The 23,418-nt window shown below is 38.7% G+C and overlaps 1 long non-coding RNA gene across 1 annotated transcript; it reads right to left on the bottom strand.

Annotated features, from left to right (window-relative positions):
- Nucleotides 1-243: 243 nt before the first annotated feature.
- On the bottom strand, nt 244-23,418 carry LOC127217467 (uncharacterized). The gene is made up of 2 exons (XR_007834102.1): nt 23,150-23,418; nt 244-6,877 (listed from the first exon to the last, which is right to left on the bottom strand). It is a non-coding gene; the product is annotated as an uncharacterized LOC127217467 (long non-coding RNA).

The raw sequence follows: 23,418 nt of genomic DNA, 5'->3' as shown, positions 1-23,418 counted from the left end.
TGCGTCTATAGTATTAGTGTGGGTAAGATTTGTCGTTAATATAAGAGTAATAATATAAAGAACTAGAGAACTGATTAAGAATACAATTATTAGGGTGTGGTCGTGGAAATTTATTAACTCTTCTATAATTGGGGATGTTGCGTCTTGTAAGCCTAGTTGAGAAGAATAAGCCATATAAGATATATAGAGGTTAGTCTATAATTTAACTTTGACAAAGTTAGGTAATAATTTTACTAATATCTCATTGAGAAAGACATAGAGGTTATGGAGTTGGCTTGAAACCAATTTTAGGGGGTTCGAATCCTTCCTTTCTTATTTTACTTTAACAAATGTTGGTTCCTCAAATGTGTGGTATGGCGGAGGACACCCGTGGAGTCATTCAAGATTGGTGGATGTGTGTTCCACTGTTAGGACTTCTCGTTTAGAGGCGAAAGCCTCTCAGATCATAAAAATTATTACTAGTACGGCGGTTAGTGAGATGAAAGATCCTATGGATGATACTGTGTTTCATGTTGTGTAAGCGTCTGGGTAATCTGAGTATCGTCGTGGCATACCTGATAGGCCTAAGAAATGTTGTGGGAAGAATGTTAAATTTACTCCTACAAATATGATGGCAAAGTGGGCTTTTGCTCATGTGTCATCAAGAGTATAACCCGAGAATAGTGGGAATCAGTGGACAAACCCTGCTATGATTGCAAATACTGCTCCTATTGATAACACATAGTGGAAGTGGGCTACTACATAGTAGGTGTCATGGAGGACAATATCTAGGGATGAGTTTGACAGTACAATTCCCGTAAGTCCGCCTACTGTAAATAGGAAAATAAATCCCAATGCTCATAGCATAGCTGGGGATCACTTAATATTACCCCCGTGGAGTGTTGCTAGTCAGCTAAATACTTTTACCCCGGTTGGAATGGCGATGATTATGGTGGCAGATGTGAAGTATGCTCGGGTGTCCACGTCTAGTCCTACTGTAAATATATGGTGGGCTCATACAATAAATCCTAGAAACCCAATCGACATTATTGCTCATACTATTCCTATATAGCCGAATGGTTCTTTTTTTCCTGAGTAGTATGTGACAATGTGTGAAATGATTCCGAAGCCCGGTAAGATAAGAATATAGACTTCTGGGTGTCCGAAGAATCAGAATAAGTGTTGGTAGAGGATTGGGTCTCCTCCTCCAGCAGGGTCAAAAAAGGTTGTGTTTAGATTTCGGTCTGTTAGAAGTATTGTAATGCCTGCAGCTAGTACTGGTAGTGAGAGAAGTAGTAGGACAGCTGTAATAAGAACGGATCATACGAACAATGGGGTTTGATATTGTGTTATAGCTGGTGGTTTTATGTTAATAATTGTGGTGATGAAGTTAATAGCTCCTAGGATAGATGAGACTCCTGCTAGGTGTAGTGAAAAGATTGTTAGGTCTACCGATGCTCCAGCATGGGCTAGGTTTCCTGCTAGTGGGGGGTATACAGTTCATCCTGTTCCTGCCCCGGCTTCAACTATTGATGATGCTAGAAGTAGGAGAAATGACGGTGGTAGAAGTCAGAAACTTATGTTATTTATTCGTGGGAATGCTATGTCTGGTGCTCCAATTATTAGGGGGACCAGTCAGTTTCCAAACCCCCCAATTATTATTGGTATTACCATAAAGAAAATTATTACGAATGCATGGGCTGTGACGACTACGTTGTAGATTTGGTCGTCACCTAGTAGGGCTCCTGGTTGGCCTAGCTCTGCTCGGATGAGAATACTTAAGGCTGTACCTACTATACCCGCTCAGGCCCCGAATATTAGATATAGGGTTCCGATGTCTTTGTGGTTGGTTGAAAATAATCAGCGGTTAATGAACATAGGTAAAATGGCTGAGTAAGCATTAGACTGTAAATCTAAAGACAGAGGTTTGAGGCCTCTTTTTACCAGGTCTTAAGGTGATAATCACATCGAATTGCAAATTCGAAGGTGTAGATAACATACTCTACTAAGGCTTCTCCCGCCCCCTTTCTGATAGGCGGGAGAAGTAGATTGAGGCCAGTAGTTGGGTATTTAGCTGTTAACTAAAATTTCGTAGGTTTAAGTCCTGCCAATCTAGTGAGGATTTAGCTTAAATTAAAGCAATTGATTTGCATTCATTAGATGTAAGATGTAGACTTACAGTCCTTAGGCAGAAGTTAAACTTGTATGTTTACTAAGGGCTTTGAAGGCTCTCGGACTTATTATCCTAAACTTCTTATGTTAATATAGTTGATAGGGGTAGGGTTATAGTGCTTAGAATGGTTGCTGTTGATAGAACGGTGTGATTTTTTATGTGGGTATGGTGTAGAAATATTTTTGAAGTGTTGTTTGTTGGGAAGGTAATTAGGGATGTGGAGTAAATTAAGCGTGTGTAGAAAAACAGGTTAATCAGTGCTGCTATGGCTATTAGCGTGGCTAGGATGTGGCTATTATTTTTTAAAAGTTCTGAGATGATAAGTCATTTTGGGAGAAACCCTGTTAATGGTGGAAGGCCTCCTATGGATAGTAGGGTTAGGGCTGTCAGGGGAAGTATTGTTGGTATTTTGTTTCACAGGAGGGATATTGTTTTGATTGAGGTAAGTGAGTATGTTTTTATAATTATAATTATGGTTAGTGTCAGTAGGATATATAGGGTTAAGTTTATTATAGTTAATAGTGGGTTATAGGGTAGAATAGCCACCATTCATCCCATGTGTGCGATGGATGAATAGGCCATGATTTTTCGGGTTTGTGTTTGGTTAAGTCCATTTCATGCTCCAATTAATACTGAGATGAGGGCGGAGGTTGTTAGTAGATATGTATTTATCAGTTCATATGTCTGAAATAGGATTGCTATTGGTGCTAGTTTTTGTCATGTCAGAAGAATGATGCTAGTTTTTAGTGGGATTCCTTGGGTTACTTCTGGTAGTCAAGAGTGTAGGGGTGCTAGGCCTAGTTTGATTGCTAGGGAGATAAATATTAAGGTAATAATTGTGTTGTCTGACTGAGAGTTAATTATTCATGTTCCTAAAAATTTGAAGTTTATTGTAATGGCTAGTAGAAAGATTATAGAAGCTGTGGCTTGTGTAATGAAGTATTTTGTTGCTGCTTCTGTGGATCGTGGGTTTTTTTTGTCAGTTATAAGTGGGATAATAGCTAGTAAGTTTATTTCAAGACCAATTCATATAAGAAAGTAGTTGGTGCTGAGTATAGTGACTATTGGGCCTGAAAAGATTGTGAAATAAATGATGAGGAGGGTGAATGGGTTAATTAGTACGGGAAGGGTTTAAACCAACATTTTCGGGGTATGGGCCCGATAGCTTTATTAGCTGACCTTACTTTTAGCTGGTGTAGAATATAGTATAAAGGTAGTACGTAGAATTTTGAATTCTAAAGTATAGGTTCAATTCCTGTTGTCCTAGAAATAAGAGGGCTTAAACCTCTATAATTTACTCTATCAAAGTAACTCTTTTTCAGACATATTTCTAAGTGTAAGGTGGTATACTTGCTATGAATATTGGTATTGAGATATGTCATGTACAGAGGGCTAGAGTTAGGGGTAGGAAATTTTTTCATAGGAGGTGTATTAGTTGGTCATATCGAAATCGTGGGTAGGATGCTCGAATTCATAAAAATATTGAGGTGAGTAGGAGTGTTTTGATTATGAAGTTGGTTGTATATATTTCTGGGTAGTTCGGGTCATGTGCTGGCCCTAGAAATACGATTGTTGATAGGGCATTTATTATAATAATGTTAGTGTATTCGGCTATGAAGAATAGGGCGAATGGGCCTGCGGCGTATTCTACGTTAAAGCCAGAGACAAGTTCTGATTCACCCTCTGTTAGGTCGAATGGGGCCCGGTTGGTTTCAGCTAGGGTTGAAATGTATCATATTATAGCTAGTGGTCATGATGAAATTAATAGTCATATAGGTTCTTGGGTTGTAATAAAGGTTTGGAGTGAGAATGATCCACTTATTAGGAGAACTGATAATAGGATAATTGCTATTGTTACTTCGTATGAGATTGTTTGTGCTACTGCTCGTAATGCTCCAAATAAAGAGTACTTTGAGTTTGATGCTCATCCTGACCATAAGATTGAGTAAACAGCTAGGCTTGAGGTGGCTAGGATAAATAAGATTCCCATATTTATGTTGATTAGGGGGTGGGGTATTGGTAGGGGAACTCATAGGCTAAACGCTAGGGTGAGTGATAGTGTGGGGGCTAAAATAAATAGGGATGTTGAGGTAGTTAAGGGTCGTAGGGGTTCTTTAATGAACAGTTTTATTGCGTCGGCGAATGGTTGTAGAATTCCGTATGGTCCTACGATATTTGGCCCCTTTCGTAGTTGTATATAGCCTAGTATTTTTCGTTCTACTAGTGTTAGAAAGGCTATAGCGATTAGGATGGGTAGTAGAAGTGTGAGGATATTAATAAAGTGCACTGTTAGGGAGAGGACTTGAACCTCTGAGTAAAAGGTTTTAAACCTTTCGCAATTTCCGGGCTCTGCCACCCTAACAATCCCCTGTTCTAGGGGTAAAGTGTACATACTTACTATAATTTAGATAGTTTCATTAATTAGTTTGGAGCGCTTTTGTTAAGGGGGCTCCATTTCTCTTGTCCTTTCGTACTGGGAGAAATTGTTAATAGATAGAAACCGACCTGGATTGCTCCGGTCTGAACTCAGATCACGTAGGACTTTAATCGTTGAACAAACGAACCTTTAATAGCTTCTACACCATTGGGATGTCCTGATCCAACATCGAGGTCGTAAACCCTAATTGTCGATATGGACTCTTGAATAGGATTGCGCTGTTATCCCTAGGGTAACTTAGTCCGTTGATCAAATGTTTTTGGGTCAATTGGACAGTTAATGCTTCGACTTGTGTGTCTAGGCTATAGTCATTCGGAGGATTTTTTATTCTCCGAGGTCACCCCAACCAAAATCCAGAGCTTATGTTTTAAATGTTTTATTACCAGTAGGTCGGTTTATATTATTTGGTTAAGCTATGGGATTAAAGCTCCATAGGGTCTTCTCGTCTTATTAGTGTATTCCCGCCTCTTCACGGGAAGGTCAATTTCACTGATTAGAAGTAAGAGACAGTTGAATCCTCGTTAAGCCATTCATTCTAGTCCCTAATTAAGGAACAAGTGATTATGCTACCTTTGCACGGTCAGGATACCGCGGCCGTTAAAACTAATGTCACTGGGCAGGCATTGCCTCTAATACTTGTAATGCTAGAGGTGATGTTTTTGGTAAACAGGCGGGATTCTTGTTTGCCTAGTTCCTTTTACTTCTTTTAATCTTTCCTTTAAGCACACCTGTGTTGGGTTAACATTAAGTGAAAAGTGAGTTTTACATTGTGATGGTAAACTTATATATGTTAACTAGCAATGGTTATCCGGGTTGTTATAGGCTTGTGCTCGGAGAAAAAAATTCTTGTTACTCATACTAACATTGTCTCATCTATAAACAAATAGATTGACCCAATTTTTAAATAGGAGGTCGTTTTAAGTTTTAGGTATTGTAAGGTTCTTAGTGTTGAGCTTGAACGCTTTCTTTATTGGTGGCTGCTTTAAAGCCAACTATGGTCTGTTATTTTTGGCTTACTCACTATTTAAGGTTTTCTCCTTAGTCTAAAGAGCTGTCCCTCTTTAGGCTATATTTTAAGATTACATTTTGATTTGGTTTTCTTAGGGTAATCTTAAAGTAGAACTGAAATTCTTTTTTGGGTAACCAGCTATCACTAAACTCGTTTGGCTTTTCACCTCTACCTAGAAGTCTTCCCACTATTTTGCTACATAGACGGGTTCATCCTTAAAATTGCTCTTAGGTAGCTCGTTTAGTTTCGGGGTTCCTAGCTTAAATTCTTTTAGTTAGGTGTTTTCTAGTTAGTTCATTATGCAAAAGGTACAAGATTTAATCTTTGCTTTTATGTGCTTTAAACATTTCTTTCATCTTTCCCTTACGGTACTGTCTCTATAGCTCCTTAAATTTAGTTTCTTTCTCCAATACTGCTTTAGTTTGAATGTTTTAGTTGATTGATGAGAATAGTTGAGTCTAATATTTATAGGGCTAGGGTTAGCTCATAGCGTCCATTGGGTGTGGAGTCTTCTGGGTGTAGACCAGATGCTTTATTGGGTTTAAGCTACACTGTGATTAATCCAAGCACACTTTCCAGTATGCTTACCTTGTTACGACTTATCTCCTCTCATGAACTTTTGCTGTAATTATGTATAATGTTTGTTTGTTCAATTTGAGGAGGGTGACGGGCGGTGTGTACGTACTTCATTGCTCTATTCAATTAAGCTCTCTATTCTTAATTTACTACTAAATCCTCCTTTGCCCCTTAGTTTTCATAAAGGGTCTCGTAGTGTTCTTAAAAAGAAAATGTAGCCCATTGCTTCCCACCTCATAGGCTACACCTTGACCTAACGTTTTTATGGCGATAATCTTGCTTACTTTTATTCTTTTTTAAGGTTTGCTGAAGATGGCGGTATATAGGCTGGATTAGCAAGAGGTGGTGAGGTATAGCGGGGTATATCGATTATAGAACAGGCTCCTCTAGGTGGATATAAAGTACCGCCAAGTCCTTTGAGTTTTAAGCTGTGGCTAGTAGTTCTCAGGCAAATAGTTTTGTTATTTAAGTATTTAGGTTTAGGGCTAAGCATAGTGGGGTATCTAATCCCAGTTTGGGTCTTAGCTATCGTGTATATTTTATTAGAATTACTTTCGTTATTGAATTTAAGTCTGATAATGAATTTTCACATATTAATCAGGTTTTAATTCTATTGTTGAGTCTTATAAACACGTTTTACGCCGAGAATAATTAGTTTGGGTTAATCGTATGACCGCGGTGGCTGGCACGAAATTTACCAACCCTTGAGAGGTATAACTTAGTCAAACTTTCGTTCATTGCTTAATTTTTATCACTGCTGAATCCCGTGGGGGCGTGGCTGGGCAAGGCGTCTTTAGCTATAAGGTATGTGCTTGATGCCCTCTCCTTAGGGTTTAGCATAAAACCTAGGGATTTGACACTGGGTTATGGATATTCGCATGTGTAACTTTACCTCTAATTAACTATAAGGCCAGGACCAAACCTTTTTGTTTATGGGATCAGAAATCCATCTAAGCATTTTCAGTGCTTTGCTTTAGTTGATTAAGCTACATGAACATATATTATGTTGTCGTAACACTTGTTAAATTAGGCTTGAATAGGTGGTTTGAAATCGCGGGCCCTGTTTTTTGAAAATTTTACAGATACTGAAATTTGAGTTATATTTGGAGAATTACTAGAATGTGGGATAAAATTGCATTGGAATCTCTGTTTTTGGGGTTTGGCAGAGTGGAAGGTGTTAATTGGGGGGAAGGGGGGGTTTGGAGAATAAATCAAATATGATTCTTAAGTTATATGTCCAAGAAAACATTAATAATTATGTCTTTATATACTGTCTATGAGGATAAATGACACTTGAATAATAAGTCCAGCTACACGAATAAGGTGAACTTCATGCCTTGACGGCTATGGTGAGTCACAGCATACCGAAAAATAAAAAATACCAAAGGCACGAGACCACAGTTATGTTGGGCATGGGCTGATTAGACCCGTACCATCGAGATGTCTTATTTAAGGGGAACGTATGGACGATAAAACATTCAATGGCCCTGAAGTAAGAACCAGATGCCTGGTAAAGTTTCACATTAGTCACCCCCAAGTTAAAATGGGCCCGGAGCGAGAAGAGGGGCAGAGGTGGGCGGGTTGCTGGTTTCTCGGAGGATGGTAGAACTAGAGATTGGGGGGGACGGGGATAGTCATATGGAAAAGCAGGGTTATGACTAAAATGGGGTATGTAAGATAACGCAGGTATGTCCTAAGACATTGAGTTAATGTATTAAAGAATATTCATGTTGTAGTACATGGTATGTTGATAAAACATTGTATGTCAATAGTTCATTAATTAAGTAATACATGCTTATATGCTAGAGGAATATAATTTAATGTACGATATACATAAATGTATTATGGACTATATAATTTTATGTACAAGAAGTAGTTTAATTAGAATTTCAGCTTTGGGTGCTGATGGTGGGGGAATGTCCTTCCTTCTTGATGTCCTGAGAAGAGTGTTTCTTCATTTTTGGCTTACAAAACCAGAGTAATTTTTTATACTATCAGGACTGTTAGGCGAATTTTAGCATGCTGTCTTCGATTATGCTTGCAATAGGTATGAAGATGACAATGGTGGCAAAGTAAGTGATTGAGGCTAATTGGCCGATGATGATGAATGGGTATTCTACTGGTTGCCCTCCAATTCAGGTTAGGATTAGTAGGTCGGCTACTAGTAGTCAGTATATAAATTGTGTCAGTGGTCGGAATGTCATTGCTCGGTGTTTGGATGTGTGGAGGAGTGGGAGTACTGCTAGGATTAAGATAGAGAGGATTAGGGCTAGTACACCTCCTAGTTTGTTTGGGATTGATCGGAGGATGGCATATGCAAATAAGAAATACCACTCTGGTTTGATATGTGCTGGGGTGTTTAGTGGGTTTGCGGGAGTGTAGTTGTCTGGATCTCCAAGGATGTCTGGGAAGAATAGTACTAGAATTATTAATGTAATTAATAATATAAACACTCCTAGTAGGTCTTTAATTGTGTAGTATGGGTGAAATGGGATTTTGTCTGCGTCTGAGTTTAGTCCTGTTGGGTTGTTAGATCCTGTTTCGTGTAGAAATAGTAAGTGTACTAGGACTAGTGCTGTGATAATGAATGGGAGAATAAAGTGAAATGCGAAGAAGCGTGTAAGTGTGGCTTTATCTACTGAGAAGCCTCCTCAGATCCATTCAACTAGTGTTGTACCAATGTATGGGATAGCTGAAAGTAAGTTTGTAATTACTGTTGCACCTCAGAAGGATATTTGTCCCCATGGTAGGACATACCCTATAAATGCTGTAGCTATGACTATAAATAGGAGGATAATACCGATGTTTCAGGTTTCTACCATGGTATATGACCCGTAGTAAATACCTCGTCCAACGTGGAGGAATAAGCAGATAAAGAATATTGAGGCTCCGTTTGCATGTAGGTAGCGAATGAGTCAGCCATAGTTAACATCTCGGCAGATGTGTGTCACTGATGAGAATGCTGTGGTTGTATCTGATGTGTAATGTATAGCTAGGAATAGTCCAGTTAGGATTTGTATGAGTAGACATAGTCCAATTAGGGATCCAAAGTTTCATCATGATGAGATGTTTGATGGGGCAGGAAGGTCAATAAATGAGTGGTTAATAATTTTTATTAATGGGTGATTTTTTCGTACGTTTGTCATTAGCGTTTCTATAGTTGAATTACAACGATGATTTTTCATGTCATTAGTCATAGTTAGAGTCTATGTAGAAATTATGACAGAATACATTTTCATTTTAAGTTCATTAATTGCTGTGGGTTGTTTAGGGGCATCATTAAAGCCATCTCCTATTTATGGTGGTTTGTGCTTAATTGTTAGTGGGTGTGCTGGTTGTTTGGCAGTGTTAGGGTTTGGTGGATCTTTTTTAGGTTTAATGGTGTTTTTAATCTATTTAGGTGGGATGATGGTTGTGTTTGGTTACACAACTGCTATGTCAGCTGATGAGTATCCTGAGACTTGGGTCTCTAGTTGATTATTTTTGGGTATCTTAGTTATAAGCATGTTTATAGAGCTGGGTATAAGTGTGGTTAATAAATATTATGAGGGTGTTGATTTGATCTTAGAATTAAATAGTATAGGGGGTTGAGTTGTTTATGATGGTGATGAGTTAGGTCTGATGGGGGAGGGTGGAGCTGGGGTGGCGGCTTTGTATAGTTGCTCAGCTTGGTTGATGGTAGTTTCTGGTTGGACTTTGTTTATGGGTATTTTTATTATTATTGAAATTACACGAGGTAATTAGTTAATAAAATGGGAATAGATAGTAGTGATACGATGAATGAGAGGAAGTAGAGTTTGATTAGACCTTTTTGGTTTGTTAGTATTTGGGAGGCTAGTAGGTTGGAAGTAGATACTGTTTTTGGTATTGACTTTTCTATTAGTGTAAGGTCTATTAGGTAGAGGGCTTTGTTTAAGCTTTCAGTTAGTAGTTTTATCGAGGCAATTCGGTGAATTACTGTGGTAAAATACCCTAGTATGGTGGAAAAGGTGTTGGTTGGCAGCGGTTTGTTTATTTTTAGGTTGTACGTTAAATTGCTAAGTTCTAGGGAGATTATTAGTCCTGTAATTGTGACCAGGATAGCTGAGGTTTTTAGGTATCAGGGTATGGTTATTGGTGGGGTGAAGGTGATGGGTATGTTGTATGAAATAATAAATCCAGCAAAAATACTTCCTAGGGCTAGTCGTTTGATGGGGTTAGTTAGCTTTGAATTATTTTCGTTTAATGTAATCAGTGGTTGAAATCGGGGTTTATTTATTAGGGCGAAGAAAATGATTCGTAGGCTGTAGGCTGCTGTCATAGAGGTGGCTACGAGTGTGATTAGTAGGGCTCAGGCGTTGGTGTGGCACGTGTTTATTGTCTCGATGATTAAATCTTTGGAATAAAATCCTGTGAGGAATGGTATGCCCGTTAAGGCAAGGCTGCCAATAGTTAGGCATGAGGAGGTGAATGGTAGGGGGGTAAATAGTCCTCCTATTTTTCGGATATCTTGCTCATCTCCCAGACTGTGAATAATGGAGCCTGAGCATATAAATAGTATGGCTTTGAAGAAGGCATGCGTGCAGATATGTAGGAAAGCAAGGTGAGGTTGATTTAGTCCTAGCGTGACTATTATAAGTCCTAGTTGACTTGATGTGGAAAAAGCTACAATTTTTTTGATATCATTTTGGGTGAGGGCGCAGATGGCTGTAAATAGTGTGGTTATTGATCCTAGGCATAGTATAGCTGTTAGTATTACATTATTGTTGGAGGTTATTGGATGAAATCGGATTAATAGAAAGATACCTGCTACTACCATGGTGCTGGAGTGCAGTAATGCTGAGACTGGGGTTGGGCCTTCTATGGCTGACGGGAGTCATGGGTGAAGTCCAAATTGTGCTGATTTGCCTGTGGCTGCTAGTAGAAGTCCTATTAGGGGGATAATATTTTGCTTGTCAGTGGTAAAAATCTGTTGAAGTTCCCATGAGTTACAATTTAGGCATAGTCAAGCTATAGCTAGAATAAAGCCAATATCTCCAATTCGGTTATATAGGATTGCTTGTAGGGCTGCTGTGTTGGCGTCTGATCGTCCGTACCATCAGCCGATTAGTAAGAATGATATAATTCCTACACCCTCCCATCCGATGAATAGTTGGAGAAGGTTGTTAGCTGAGGTGAGAATGATTATAGTAATAAGAAATATGATGAGGTACTTTATAAATCGGTCTAGGTGTGGGTCTGAGTGTATGTATCACGATGAGAACTCTATGATAGATCATGTAACATATAGTGCTACTGGTAAAAAGATGATGCAGAAGAAATCAAATTTTAGGCTAATAGATAGCTCGATTGAGTTAATGGTGATTCAGTGTCAGCTGGTGATTAGAAGTTCTGTGTTATTATTGAATAGTACATACAGGGGAATCAAGCTTAGAAAGAATGAGTATTTAATTGATGATGTGATGTATATTGATAAGTTAGGTGGCTTGCTATTTGTTAGTGTGGCGACGACTGGGATTATAAGTAGAAATATGATTAGAATAATTGTTGATGTGATGGTATTAATTACTTTTATTTGGAGTTGCACCAAGTTTTTGGCTCCTAAGGCCAATGGATTACTTCTATCCTATAAAAGTAAGGAAGCCGTGTTTTTATACACGGGGGCATGAGTTAGCAGCTCTTGCATACTTTCTTGGTAGATAAGGGTTTTAATACCCTGTCTTCAGGTTCACGGTCTGATGTTTTTATAAACTATACCTACATAGTGTTAGACCTAAAATTAATTTAGGGTTGATTGTTAATAGGGCTAGTGGCATTAGGTGAAGTACTATTAGTGTTAGCTCTCGTGTATGTGAGGGGTATAGGTTATTTATGTGAATTAATAGCTTCCCTCGTTGAGTTATGATTACTATGTAGAGGGAATAGAGAGCTGTAATTAGAATATTAAGTCCTACGAGGATTAGGGAGGTATTTGATCATGAGAATAGGGATACTGTAATTAGGAGTTCACCTATGAGATTAATTGTTGGTGGGAGGGCTAGGTTGGTTAGGCTTGTTAGGAATCATAGCAGGGCTATGAGGGGAAAGATTGTTTGTAGTCCTCGGGCTATGATTATTGTTCGGCTGTGAATACGTTCGTAATTTGTATTAGCTAAGCAGAATATGAGGGATGATGTTAGTCCGTGTGCAATTATTAATGCTGAGGCTCCCATAAAGCTTCATGGGGTTTGGATTATAATAGCTGCAATAACTAGAGCTATGTGGCTTACTGAAGAGTATGCGATTAGTGATTTTAGATCTGTTTGTCGTAGACAGATTGAACTAGTTATAATTATTCCTCATAGGGATAGGATAATAAATGGGTAGGCTATGGTTTTTGTAAGCGGCTCTAGTACTATTGCTATTCGTATCATTCCGTATCCCCCTAGTTTTAATAGGATGGCTGCAAGGATTATTGATCCTGCAATGGGGGCTTCTACGTGGGCTTTGGGGAGTCAGAGGTGAACTCCGTATAGTGGTATTTTAATTATAAATGCTATAATGCATGCTAGTCATAAAATGTAGTTAGATCATGTTGGATTTTGTGGTGAAGTGTTAAGTGATAGTAGAGTGAAATTTAGGGACCCTAGTGTGTTTTGTATTGATAGGAGAGCAATTAATAGGGGGATTGACCCAATTAGGGTGTAAAATAGGAAGTACAGGCCTGCATTTAGTCGTTCTGTTTGATTACCCCATCGTGTAATAATAATTAGTGTGGGGATCAGGGTTGCTTCGAACAGGATATAAAATAGGATTAATTCGTTTGCTGAGAAAGTTAATACTAAGAGGATTTGTAGTGTGATTAGTATAGAGATATATAGTTTTTTGTTGAGATTGGTCTGGTTTTTTATGTGATTTTGGCTAGCCAGTAGTATAAGTGGGAGCAGTCATGTGGTTAATATTGTTAGGGGTGAAGAGAGGGGGTCTGTGAAGAATACTGTGGAGAAGCTATAGTAGTAACATTCTTGCCACAGAGTTGTTAGGGCAATTATGTTAATAATAAGGCTGTAGGAAGTAACGTTGATTCATACCTTCTTATTTTCTGAGAATCATGTTAGCGGGATAAGTATAATTGATGGGACAATAATTTTTAGCATTGTAGTAGGTTGAGATTTTGTACATAGTCTGTTCCGTATGTGTTGGAGACCTTTACTAGGAGGGCTAGACCCACAGCTGCTTCACATGCAGCAAAGACTAGGATTACAATGGGAATAGGGTACATAATTATTGAGTGTGAGTTTAATGAGGTGATGGCTGTTATGATAAATAGGGTTAGTATCATGCCCTCTAGGCATAAGAGGGTTGATATGAGGTGGGATCGAAATATCAGGGTCCCTAGTAGGGAGAAGATGAATGCTAGCGAGATATTAAGTACTGTTATTGTCATTTGGTAATTATGATATAAGTCATAATTTAATGAGTCGAAATCATTGGTTTTTGATTAAACTAATTACCAGGGTTATTCAGTTCATTCTAGGCCCTTTTGTTTTCACTCATAGGCTAGTCCTAGTGCTAGGATGGTTAGGAACGAGAAGGCTATAATTAGGGTTAGAATTAAGTTTGTTGTTTGTATGGCTCAGGGTAGTGGGAGGAGTAGGGCAATTTCTAGGTCAAATAGGAGAAAAGTGATTGCTACAAGAAAAAATTTTATAGAGAAAGGAAGTCGGGCTGAGCTTATTGGGTCAAACCCGCATTCATAGGGGCTTGCTTTTTCTGTGTAGATATTAAGTTGGGGTAGTCAGAAGGCTAGTGTAATTAATGTGAGGGATAGGGTAATGTTTGTAATAATGGTTAATATCAAGTTTATTACTTTCTTCTAGGTTGGGTCTAGATCTAACTGATTGGAAGTCAATTGTACTAATATACTAAGAAAGTAGGATCCTCATCAATAGATTGATACGTAGAGGAATAGTCAGACAACATCTACGAAGTGTCAGTATCATGCTGCGGCTTCAAAGCCAAAGTGGTGTTTTGATGTAAAGTGGAATTTTAGTTGGCGTATAAAGCATACTGTTAGGAATGTGGAGCCAATAATTACGTGTAATCCGTGGAATCCTGTGGCTATAAAGAATGTAGATCCATAAATTCCGTCTGAGATAGAAAAGGATGTCTCTAGGTACTCTGATGCCTGTAAAACTGTAAAGTAGATGCCTAGAGCAATTGTAATAAGTAGGGCTTGATTTATACTATTTCGTTTTCCTTCCATAAGGCTGTGATGGGCTCATGTAATCGATACCCCTGATGCTAGGAGGACAGAGGTGTTTAGTAGGGGTACTTCAAGTGGGTTTAATGGTGTGATGCCTGTTGGTGGTCAGCAGCCGCCTAGGTCGTGTGTAGGTACTAAGCTGGAATGGTAGAAAGCTCAGAAGAATCCAGCGAAGAAAAACATTTCTGATACAATAAACAGGATTATGCCATATCGAAGTCCTTTTTGGACAATTGGTGTGTGGTGGCCTTGGTATGTACCTTCTCGTACAATGTCTCGTCATCATTGATATATTGTAAGTATATTTGATAGAAGACCTAGGTATAGCAGGGTGAGTGAGTTGTAGTGAAATCATATTACTAAGCCTGAGGTTAAAAGTAGTGCTGAGAAGGCTCCTGTGAGTGGTCATGGGCTTGGGTTAACTATGTGATAGGCGTGTGTTTGGTGGGTCATTATGTGTTGTCATGTAAATAAAGGCTTACAAGTAGGGTAAATACGTAGGCTTGAATTAGGGCTACTGCAAATTCTAGGATGGTCAGTAGAACTAGGATAATAAATGTGATGGTAGCTGTGGGTGGACTAATGGTTGTGAGTACTAGGGTAGCCCCTCCAATTAAGTGTATGAGTAGGTGACCTGCAGTGATGTTAGCTGTTAGACGGACTGCTAGGGCTATGGGTTGAATAAAAAGGCTGATTGTTTCAATAATGATAAGTATGGGGATTAGTGAGATAGGGGTTCCTTGGGGTAGGAAGTGGGCTAAAGAGTGTTTTATTTTGTGTCGAAACCCTAAGATTACAGCTCCTGCTCACAGGGGGATAGCTAGGCCTAAGTTTATAGAAAGTTGGGTTGTCGGAGTGAATGTGTGAGGTAATAAGCCTAGTAGGTTTGTTGATCCAATGAATATAATTAGAGACACTAGTATAAGTGCTCATGTACGTCCTTTGGGTGAGTGAATCATTATTATCTGCTTAGTGACTAGTTTAATAAGTCATTGTTGAAAGGTGTGTACTCGGTTGTTGATCAGGCGTTTTGAGGTCGTCAATAATATTGATGGAATCATAATGATAATAATTACAATTGGGAGTCCTATTATTGTAGGGGTAATGAAAGAGGCAAATAGATTTTCGTTCATTTTAGTTCTCAAGGGTTATTTGATTTTAAGTAGTTGATATTTTTGTTAGATGGATTTGTATGGAAATTTAGTGAAGATACTTTCAATTGTATTAAGATGAATAGTGTGATTAAGGAGGCTAAGACTGTAACAAATCATGTAGATGTGTCTAGTTGTGGCATATCATTATGGGGATGGGGACCCCTCCCTAACTTTAGCTTAAAAGGCTAACGCTCTTAGCTTCATAATGGTTCTAGATTATTGATTCTGATCAGTTTTCAAAGTTTTTTAGTGGGACTATTTCTAATACGATGGGTATAAAGCTATGATTGGAGCCACAGATTTCTGAGCATTGGCCGTAGAATAGGCCAGGTCGGTTGGATGAAATTGTAGTCTGATTTAGTCGCCCAGGGATGGCATCAGTTTTTAATCCTAGGGATGGGACAGCTCATGAGTGTAAGACGTCTTCAGATGAAATTAATATGCGAATTGGTAGTTCTATTGGTAGAACCACTCGATTGTCTACTTCTAGCAGTCGTAGATCTCCTGGTTTTAGTTCGTTTGTAGGAATCATATAAGAGTCGAAGCACAGTTCTTCGTAGTCAGTGTATTCATAGCTTCAATATCATTGATGTCCCATAGTTTTTACTGTAAGGACTGGGTTGTTGATTTCATCTATTATATACAAAATTCGTAGGGATGGAAGGGCGATTATGATTAGAATTACGGCTGGTAGGATTGTTCAGACAGTTTCCACTTCTTGTGCGTCTATAGTATTAGTGTGGGTAAGATTTGTCGTTAATATAAGAGTAATAATATAAAGAACTAGAGAACTGATTAAGAATACAATTATTAGGGTGTGGTCGTGGAAATTTATTAACTCTTCTATAATTGGGGATGTTGCGTCTTGTAAGCCTAGTTGAGAAGAATAAGCCATATAAGATATATAGAGGTTAGTCTATAATTTAACTTTGACAAAGTTAGGTAATAATTTTACTAATATCTCATTGAGAAAGACATAGAGGTTATGGAGTTGGCTTGAAACCAATTTTAGGGGGTTCGAATCCTTCCTTTCTTATTTTACTTTAACAAATGTTGGTTCCTCAAATGTGTGGTATGGCGGAGGACACCCGTGGAGTCATTCAAGATTGGTGGATGTGTGTTCCACTGTTAGGACTTCTCGTTTAGAGGCGAAAGCCTCTCAGATCATAAAAATTATTACTAGTACGGCGGTTAGTGAGATGAAAGATCCTATGGATGATACTGTGTTTCATGTTGTGTAAGCGTCTGGGTAATCTGAGTATCGTCGTGGCATACCTGATAGGCCTAAGAAATGTTGTGGGAAGAATGTTAAATTTACTCCTACAAATATGATGGCAAAGTGGGCTTTTGCTCATGTGTCATCAAGAGTATAACCCGAGAATAGTGGGAATCAGTGGACAAACCCTGCTATGATTGCAAATACTGCTCCTATTGATAACACATAGTGGAAGTGGGCTACTACATAGTAGGTGTCATGGAGGACAATATCTAGGGATGAGTTTGACAGTACAATTCCCGTAAGTCCGCCTACTGTAAATAGGAAAATAAATCCCAATGCTCATAGCATAGCTGGGGATCACTTAATATTACCCCCGTGGAGTGTTGCTAGTCAGCTAAATACTTTTACCCCGGTTGGAATGGCGATGATTATGGTGGCAGATGTGAAGTATGCTCGGGTGTCCACGTCTAGTCCTACTGTAAATATATGGTGGGCTCATACAATAAATCCTAGAAACCCAATCGACATTATTGCTCATACTATTCCTATATAGCCGAATGGTTCTTTTTTTCCTGAGTAGTATGTGACAATGTGTGAAATGATTCCGAAGCCCGGTAAGATAAGAATATAGACTTCTGGGTGTCCGAAGAATCAGAATAAGTGTTGGTAGAGGATTGGGTCTCCTCCTCCAGCAGGGTCAAAAAAGGTTGTGTTTAGATTTCGGTCTGTTAGAAGTATTGTAATGCCTGCAGCTAGTACTGGTAGTGAGAGAAGTAGTAGGACAGCTGTAATAAGAACGGATCATACGAACAATGGGGTTTGATATTGTGTTATAGCTGGTGGTTTTATGTTAATAATTGTGGTGATGAAGTTAATAGCTCCTAGGATAGATGAGACTCCTGCTAGGTGTAGTGAAAAGATTGTTAGGTCTACCGATGCTCCAGCATGGGCTAGGTTTCCTGCTAGTGGGGGGTATACAGTTCATCCTGTTCCTGCCCCGGCTTCAACTATTGATGATGCTAGAAGTAGGAGAAATGACGGTGGTAGAAGTCAGAAACTTATGTTATTTATTCGTGGGAATGCTATGTCTGGTGCTCCAATTATTAGGGGGACCAGTCAGTTTCCAAACCCCCCAATTATTATTGGTATTACCATAAAGAAAATTATTACGAATGCATGGGCTGTGACGACTACGTTGTAGATTTGGTCGTCACCTAGTAGGGCTCCTGGTTGGCCTAGCTCTGCTCGGATGAGAATACTTAAGGCTGTACCTACTATACCCGCTCAGGCCCCGAATATTAGATATAGGGTTCCGATGTCTTTGTGGTTGGTTGAAAATAATCAGCGGTTAATGAACATAGGTAAAATGGCTGAGTAAGCATTAGACTGTAAATCTAAAGACAGAGGTTTGAGGCCTCTTTTTACCAGGTCTTAAGGTGATAATCACATCGAATTGCAAATTCGAAGGTGTAGATAACATACTCTACTAAGGCTTCTCCCGCCCCCTTTCTGATAGGCGGGAGAAGTAGATTGAGGCCAGTAGTTGGGTATTTAGCTGTTAACTAAAATTTCGTAGGTTTAAGTCCTGCCAATCTAGTGAGGATTTAGCTTAAATTAAAGCAATTGATTTGCATTCATTAGATGTAAGATGTAGACTTACAGTCCTTAGGCAGAAGTTAAACTTGTATGTTTACTAAGGGCTTTGAAGGCTCTCGGACTTATTATCCTAAACTTCTTATGTTAATATAGTTGATAGGGGTAGGGTTATAGTGCTTAGAATGGTTGCTGTTGATAGAACGGTGTGATTTTTTATGTGGGTATGGTGTAGAAATATTTTTGAAGTGTTGTTTGTTGGGAAGGTAATTAGGGATGTGGAGTAAATTAAGCGTGTGTAGAAAAACAGGTTAATCAGTGCTGCTATGGCTATTAGCGTGGCTAGGATGTGGCTATTATTTTTTAAAAGTTCTGAGATGATAAGTCATTTTGGGAGAAACCCTGTTAATGGTGGAAGGCCTCCTATGGATAGTAGGGTTAGGGCTGTCAGGGGAAGTATTGTTGGTATTTTGTTTCACAGGAGGGATATTGTTTTGATTGAGGTAAGTGAGTATGTTTTTATAATTATAATTATGGTTAGTGTCAGTAGGATATATAGGGTTAAGTTTATTATAGTTAATAGTGGGTTATAGGGTAGAATAGCCACCATTCATCCCATGTGTGCGATGGATGAATAGGCCATGATTTTTCGGGTTTGTGTTTGGTTAAGTCCATTTCATGCTCCAATTAATACTGAGATGAGGGCGGAGGTTGTTAGTAGATATGTATTTATCAGTTCATATGTCTGAAATAGGATTGCTATTGGTGCTAGTTTTTGTCATGTCAGAAGAATGATGCTAGTTTTTAGTGGGATTCCTTGGGTTACTTCTGGTAGTCAAGAGTGTAGGGGTGCTAGGCCTAGTTTGATTGCTAGGGAGATAAATATTAAGGTAATAATTGTGTTGTCTGACTGAGAGTTAATTATTCATGTTCCTAAAAATTTGAAGTTTATTGTAATGGCTAGTAGAAAGATTATAGAAGCTGTGGCTTGTGTAATGAAGTATTTTGTTGCTGCTTCTGTGGATCGTGGGTTTTTTTTGTCAGTTATAAGTGGGATAATAGCTAGTAAGTTTATTTCAAGACCAATTCATATAAGAAAGTAGTTGGTGCTGAGTATAGTGACTATTGGGCCTGAAAAGATTGTGAAATAAATGATGAGGAGGGTGAATGGGTTAATTAGTACGGGAAGGGTTTAAACCAACATTTTCGGGGTATGGGCCCGATAGCTTTATTAGCTGACCTTACTTTTAGCTGGTGTAGAATATAGTATAAAGGTAGTACGTAGAATTTTGAATTCTAAAGTATAGGTTCAATTCCTGTTGTCCTAGAAATAAGAGGGCTTAAACCTCTATAATTTACTCTATCAAAGTAACTCTTTTTCAGACATATTTCTAAGTGTAAGGTGGTATACTTGCTATGAATATTGGTATTGAGATATGTCATGTACAGAGGGCTAGAGTTAGGGGTAGGAAATTTTTTCATAGGAGGTGTATTAGTTGGTCATATCGAAATCGTGGGTAGGATGCTCGAATTCATAAAAATATTGAGGTGAGTAGGAGTGTTTTGATTATGAAGTTGGTTGTATATATTTCTGGGTAGTTCGGGTCATGTGCTGGCCCTAGAAATACGATTGTTGATAGGGCATTTATTATAATAATGTTAGTGTATTCGGCTATGAAGAATAGGGCGAATGGGCCTGCGGCGTATTCTACGTTAAAGCCAGAGACAAGTTCTGATTCACCCTCTGTTAGGTCGAATGGGGCCCGGTTGGTTTCAGCTAGGGTTGAAATGTATCATATTATAGCTAGTGGTCATGATGAAATTAATAGTCATATAGGTTCTTGGGTTGTAATAAAGGTTTGGAGTGAGAATGATCCACTTATTAGGAGAACTGATAATAGGATAATTGCTATTGTTACTTCGTATGAGATTGTTTGTGCTACTGCTCGTAATGCTCCAAATAAAGAGTACTTTGAGTTTGATGCTCATCCTGACCATAAGATTGAGTAAACAGCTAGGCTTGAGGTGGCTAGGATAAATAAGATTCCCATATTTATGTTGATTAGGGGGTGGGGTATTGGTAGGGGAACTCATAGGCTAAACGCTAGGGTGAGTGATAGTGTGGGGGCTAAAATAAATAGGGATGTTGAGGTAGTTAAGGGTCGTAGGGGTTCTTTAATGAACAGTTTTATTGCGTCGGCGAATGGTTGTAGAATTCCGTATGGTCCTACGATATTTGGCCCCTTTCGTAGTTGTATATAGCCTAGTATTTTTCGTTCTACTAGTGTTAGAAAGGCTATAGCGATTAGGATGGGTAGTAGAAGTGTGAGGATATTAATAAAGTGCACTGTTAGGGAGAGGACTTGAACCTCTGAGTAAAAGGTTTTAAACCTTTCGCAATTTCCGGGCTCTGCCACCCTAACAATCCCCTGTTCTAGGGGTAAAGTGTACATACTTACTATAATTTAGATAGTTTCATTAATTAGTTTGGAGCGCTTTTGTTAAGGGGGCTCCATTTCTCTTGTCCTTTCGTACTGGGAGAAATTGTTAATAGATAGAAACCGACCTGGATTGCTCCGGTCTGAACTCAGATCACGTAGGACTTTAATCGTTGAACAAACGAACCTTTAATAGCTTCTACACCATTGGGATGTCCTGATCCAACATCGAGGTCGTAAACCCTAATTGTCGATATGGACTCTTGAATAGGATTGCGCTGTTATCCCTAGGGTAACTTAGTCCGTTGATCAAATGTTTTTGGGTCAATTGGACAGTTAATGCTTCGACTTGTGTGTCTAGGCTATAGTCATTCGGAGGATTTTTTATTCTCCGAGGTCACCCCAACCAAAATCCAGAGCTTATGTTTTAAATGTTTTATTACCAGTAGGTCGGTTTATATTATTTGGTTAAGCTATGGGATTAAAGCTCCATAGGGTCTTCTCGTCTTATTAGTGTATTCCCGCCTCTTCACGGGAAGGTCAATTTCACTGATTAGAAGTAAGAGACAGTTGAATCCTCGTTAAGCCATTCATTCTAGTCCCTAATTAAGGAACAAGTGATTATGCTACCTTTGCACGGTCAGGATACCGCGGCCGTTAAAACTAATGTCACTGGGCAGGCATTGCCTCTAATACTTGTAATGCTAGAGGTGATGTTTTTGGTAAACAGGCGGGATTCTTGTTTGCCTAGTTCCTTTTACTTCTTTTAATCTTTCCTTTAAGCACACCTGTGTTGGGTTAACATTAAGTGAAAAGTGAGTTTTACATTGTGATGGTAAACTTATATATGTTAACTAGCAATGGTTATCCGGGTTGTTATAGGCTTGTGCTCGGAGAAAAAAATTCTTGTTACTCATACTAACATTGTCTCATCTATAAACAAATAGATTGACCCAATTTTTAAATAGGAGGTCGTTTTAAGTTTTAGGTATTGTAAGGTTCTTAGTGTTGAGCTTGAACGCTTTCTTTATTGGTGGCTGCTTTAAAGCCAACTATGGTCTGTTATTTTTGGCTTACTCACTATTTAAGGTTTTCTCCTTAGTCTAAAGAGCTGTCCCTCTTTAGGCTATATTTTAAGATTACATTTTGATTTGGTTTTCTTAGGGTAATCTTAAAGTAGAACTGAAATTCTTTTTTGGGTAACCAGCTATCACTAAACTCGTTTGGCTTTTCACCTCTACCTAGAAGTCTTCCCACTATTTTGCTACATAGACGGGTTCATCCTTAAAATTGCTCTTAGGTAGCTCGTTTAGTTTCGGGGTTCCTAGCTTAAATTCTTTTAGTTAGGTGTTTTCTAGTTAGTTCATTATGCAAAAGGTACAAGATTTAATCTTTGCTTTTATGTGCTTTAAACATTTCTTTCATCTTTCCCTTACGGTACTGTCTCTATAGCTCCTTAAATTTAGTTTCTTTCTCCAATACTGCTTTAGTTTGAATGTTTTAGTTGATTGATGAGAATAGTTGAGTCTAATATTTATAGGGCTAGGGTTAGCTCATAGCGTCCATTGGGTGTGGAGTCTTCTGGGTGTAGACCAGATGCTTTATTGGGTTTAAGCTACACTGTGATTAATCCAAGCACACTTTCCAGTATGCTTACCTTGTTACGACTTATCTCCTCTCATGAACTTTTGCTGTAATTATGTATAATGTTTGTTTGTTCAATTTGAGGAGGGTGACGGGCGGTGTGTACGTACTTCATTGCTCTATTCAATTAAGCTCTCTATTCTTAATTTACTACTAAATCCTCCTTTGCCCCTTAGTTTTCATAAAGGGTCTCGTAGTGTTCTTAAAAAGAAAATGTAGCCCATTGCTTCCCACCTCATAGGCTACACCTTGACCTAACGTTTTTATGGCGATAATCTTGCTTACTTTTATTCTTTTTTAAGGTTTGCTGAAGATGGCGGTATATAGGCTGGATTAGCAAGAGGTGGTGAGGTATAGCGGGGTATATCGATTATAGAACAGGCTCCTCTAGGTGGATATAAAGTACCGCCAAGTCCTTTGAGTTTTAAGCTGTGGCTAGTAGTTCTCAGGCAAATAGTTTTGTTATTTAAGTATTTAGGTTTAGGGCTAAGCATAGTGGGGTATCTAATCCCAGTTTGGGTCTTAGCTATCGTGTATATTTTATTAGAATTACTTTCGTTATTGAATTTAAGTCTGATAATGAATTTTCACATATTAATCAGGTTTTAATTCTATTGTTGAGTCTTATAAACACGTTTTACGCCGAGAATAATTAGTTTGGGTTAATCGTATGACCGCGGTGGCTGGCACGAAATTTACCAACCCTTGAGAGGTATAACTTAGTCAAACTTTCGTTCATTGCTTAATTTTTATCACTGCTGAATCCCGTGGGGGCGTGGCTGGGCAAGGCGTCTTTAGCTATAAGGTATGTGCTTGATGCCCTCTCCTTAGGGTTTAGCATAAAACCTAGGGATTTGACACTGGGTTATGGATATTCGCATGTGTAACTTTACCTCTAATTAACTATAAGGCCAGGACCAAACCTTTTTGTTTATGGGATCAGAAATCCATCTAAGCATTTTCAGTGCTTTG

Source organism: Phodopus roborovskii, unplaced genomic scaffold (genome assembly GCF_943737965.1).
Source record: "Phodopus roborovskii unplaced genomic scaffold, PHOROB, whole genome shotgun sequence".
Taxonomy (NCBI): Eukaryota; Metazoa; Chordata; class Mammalia; order Rodentia; family Cricetidae; genus Phodopus; species Phodopus roborovskii.
Note: the sequence above shows the minus strand (reverse complement) of the source record. Positions and strands in the feature narration are given on the sequence as shown.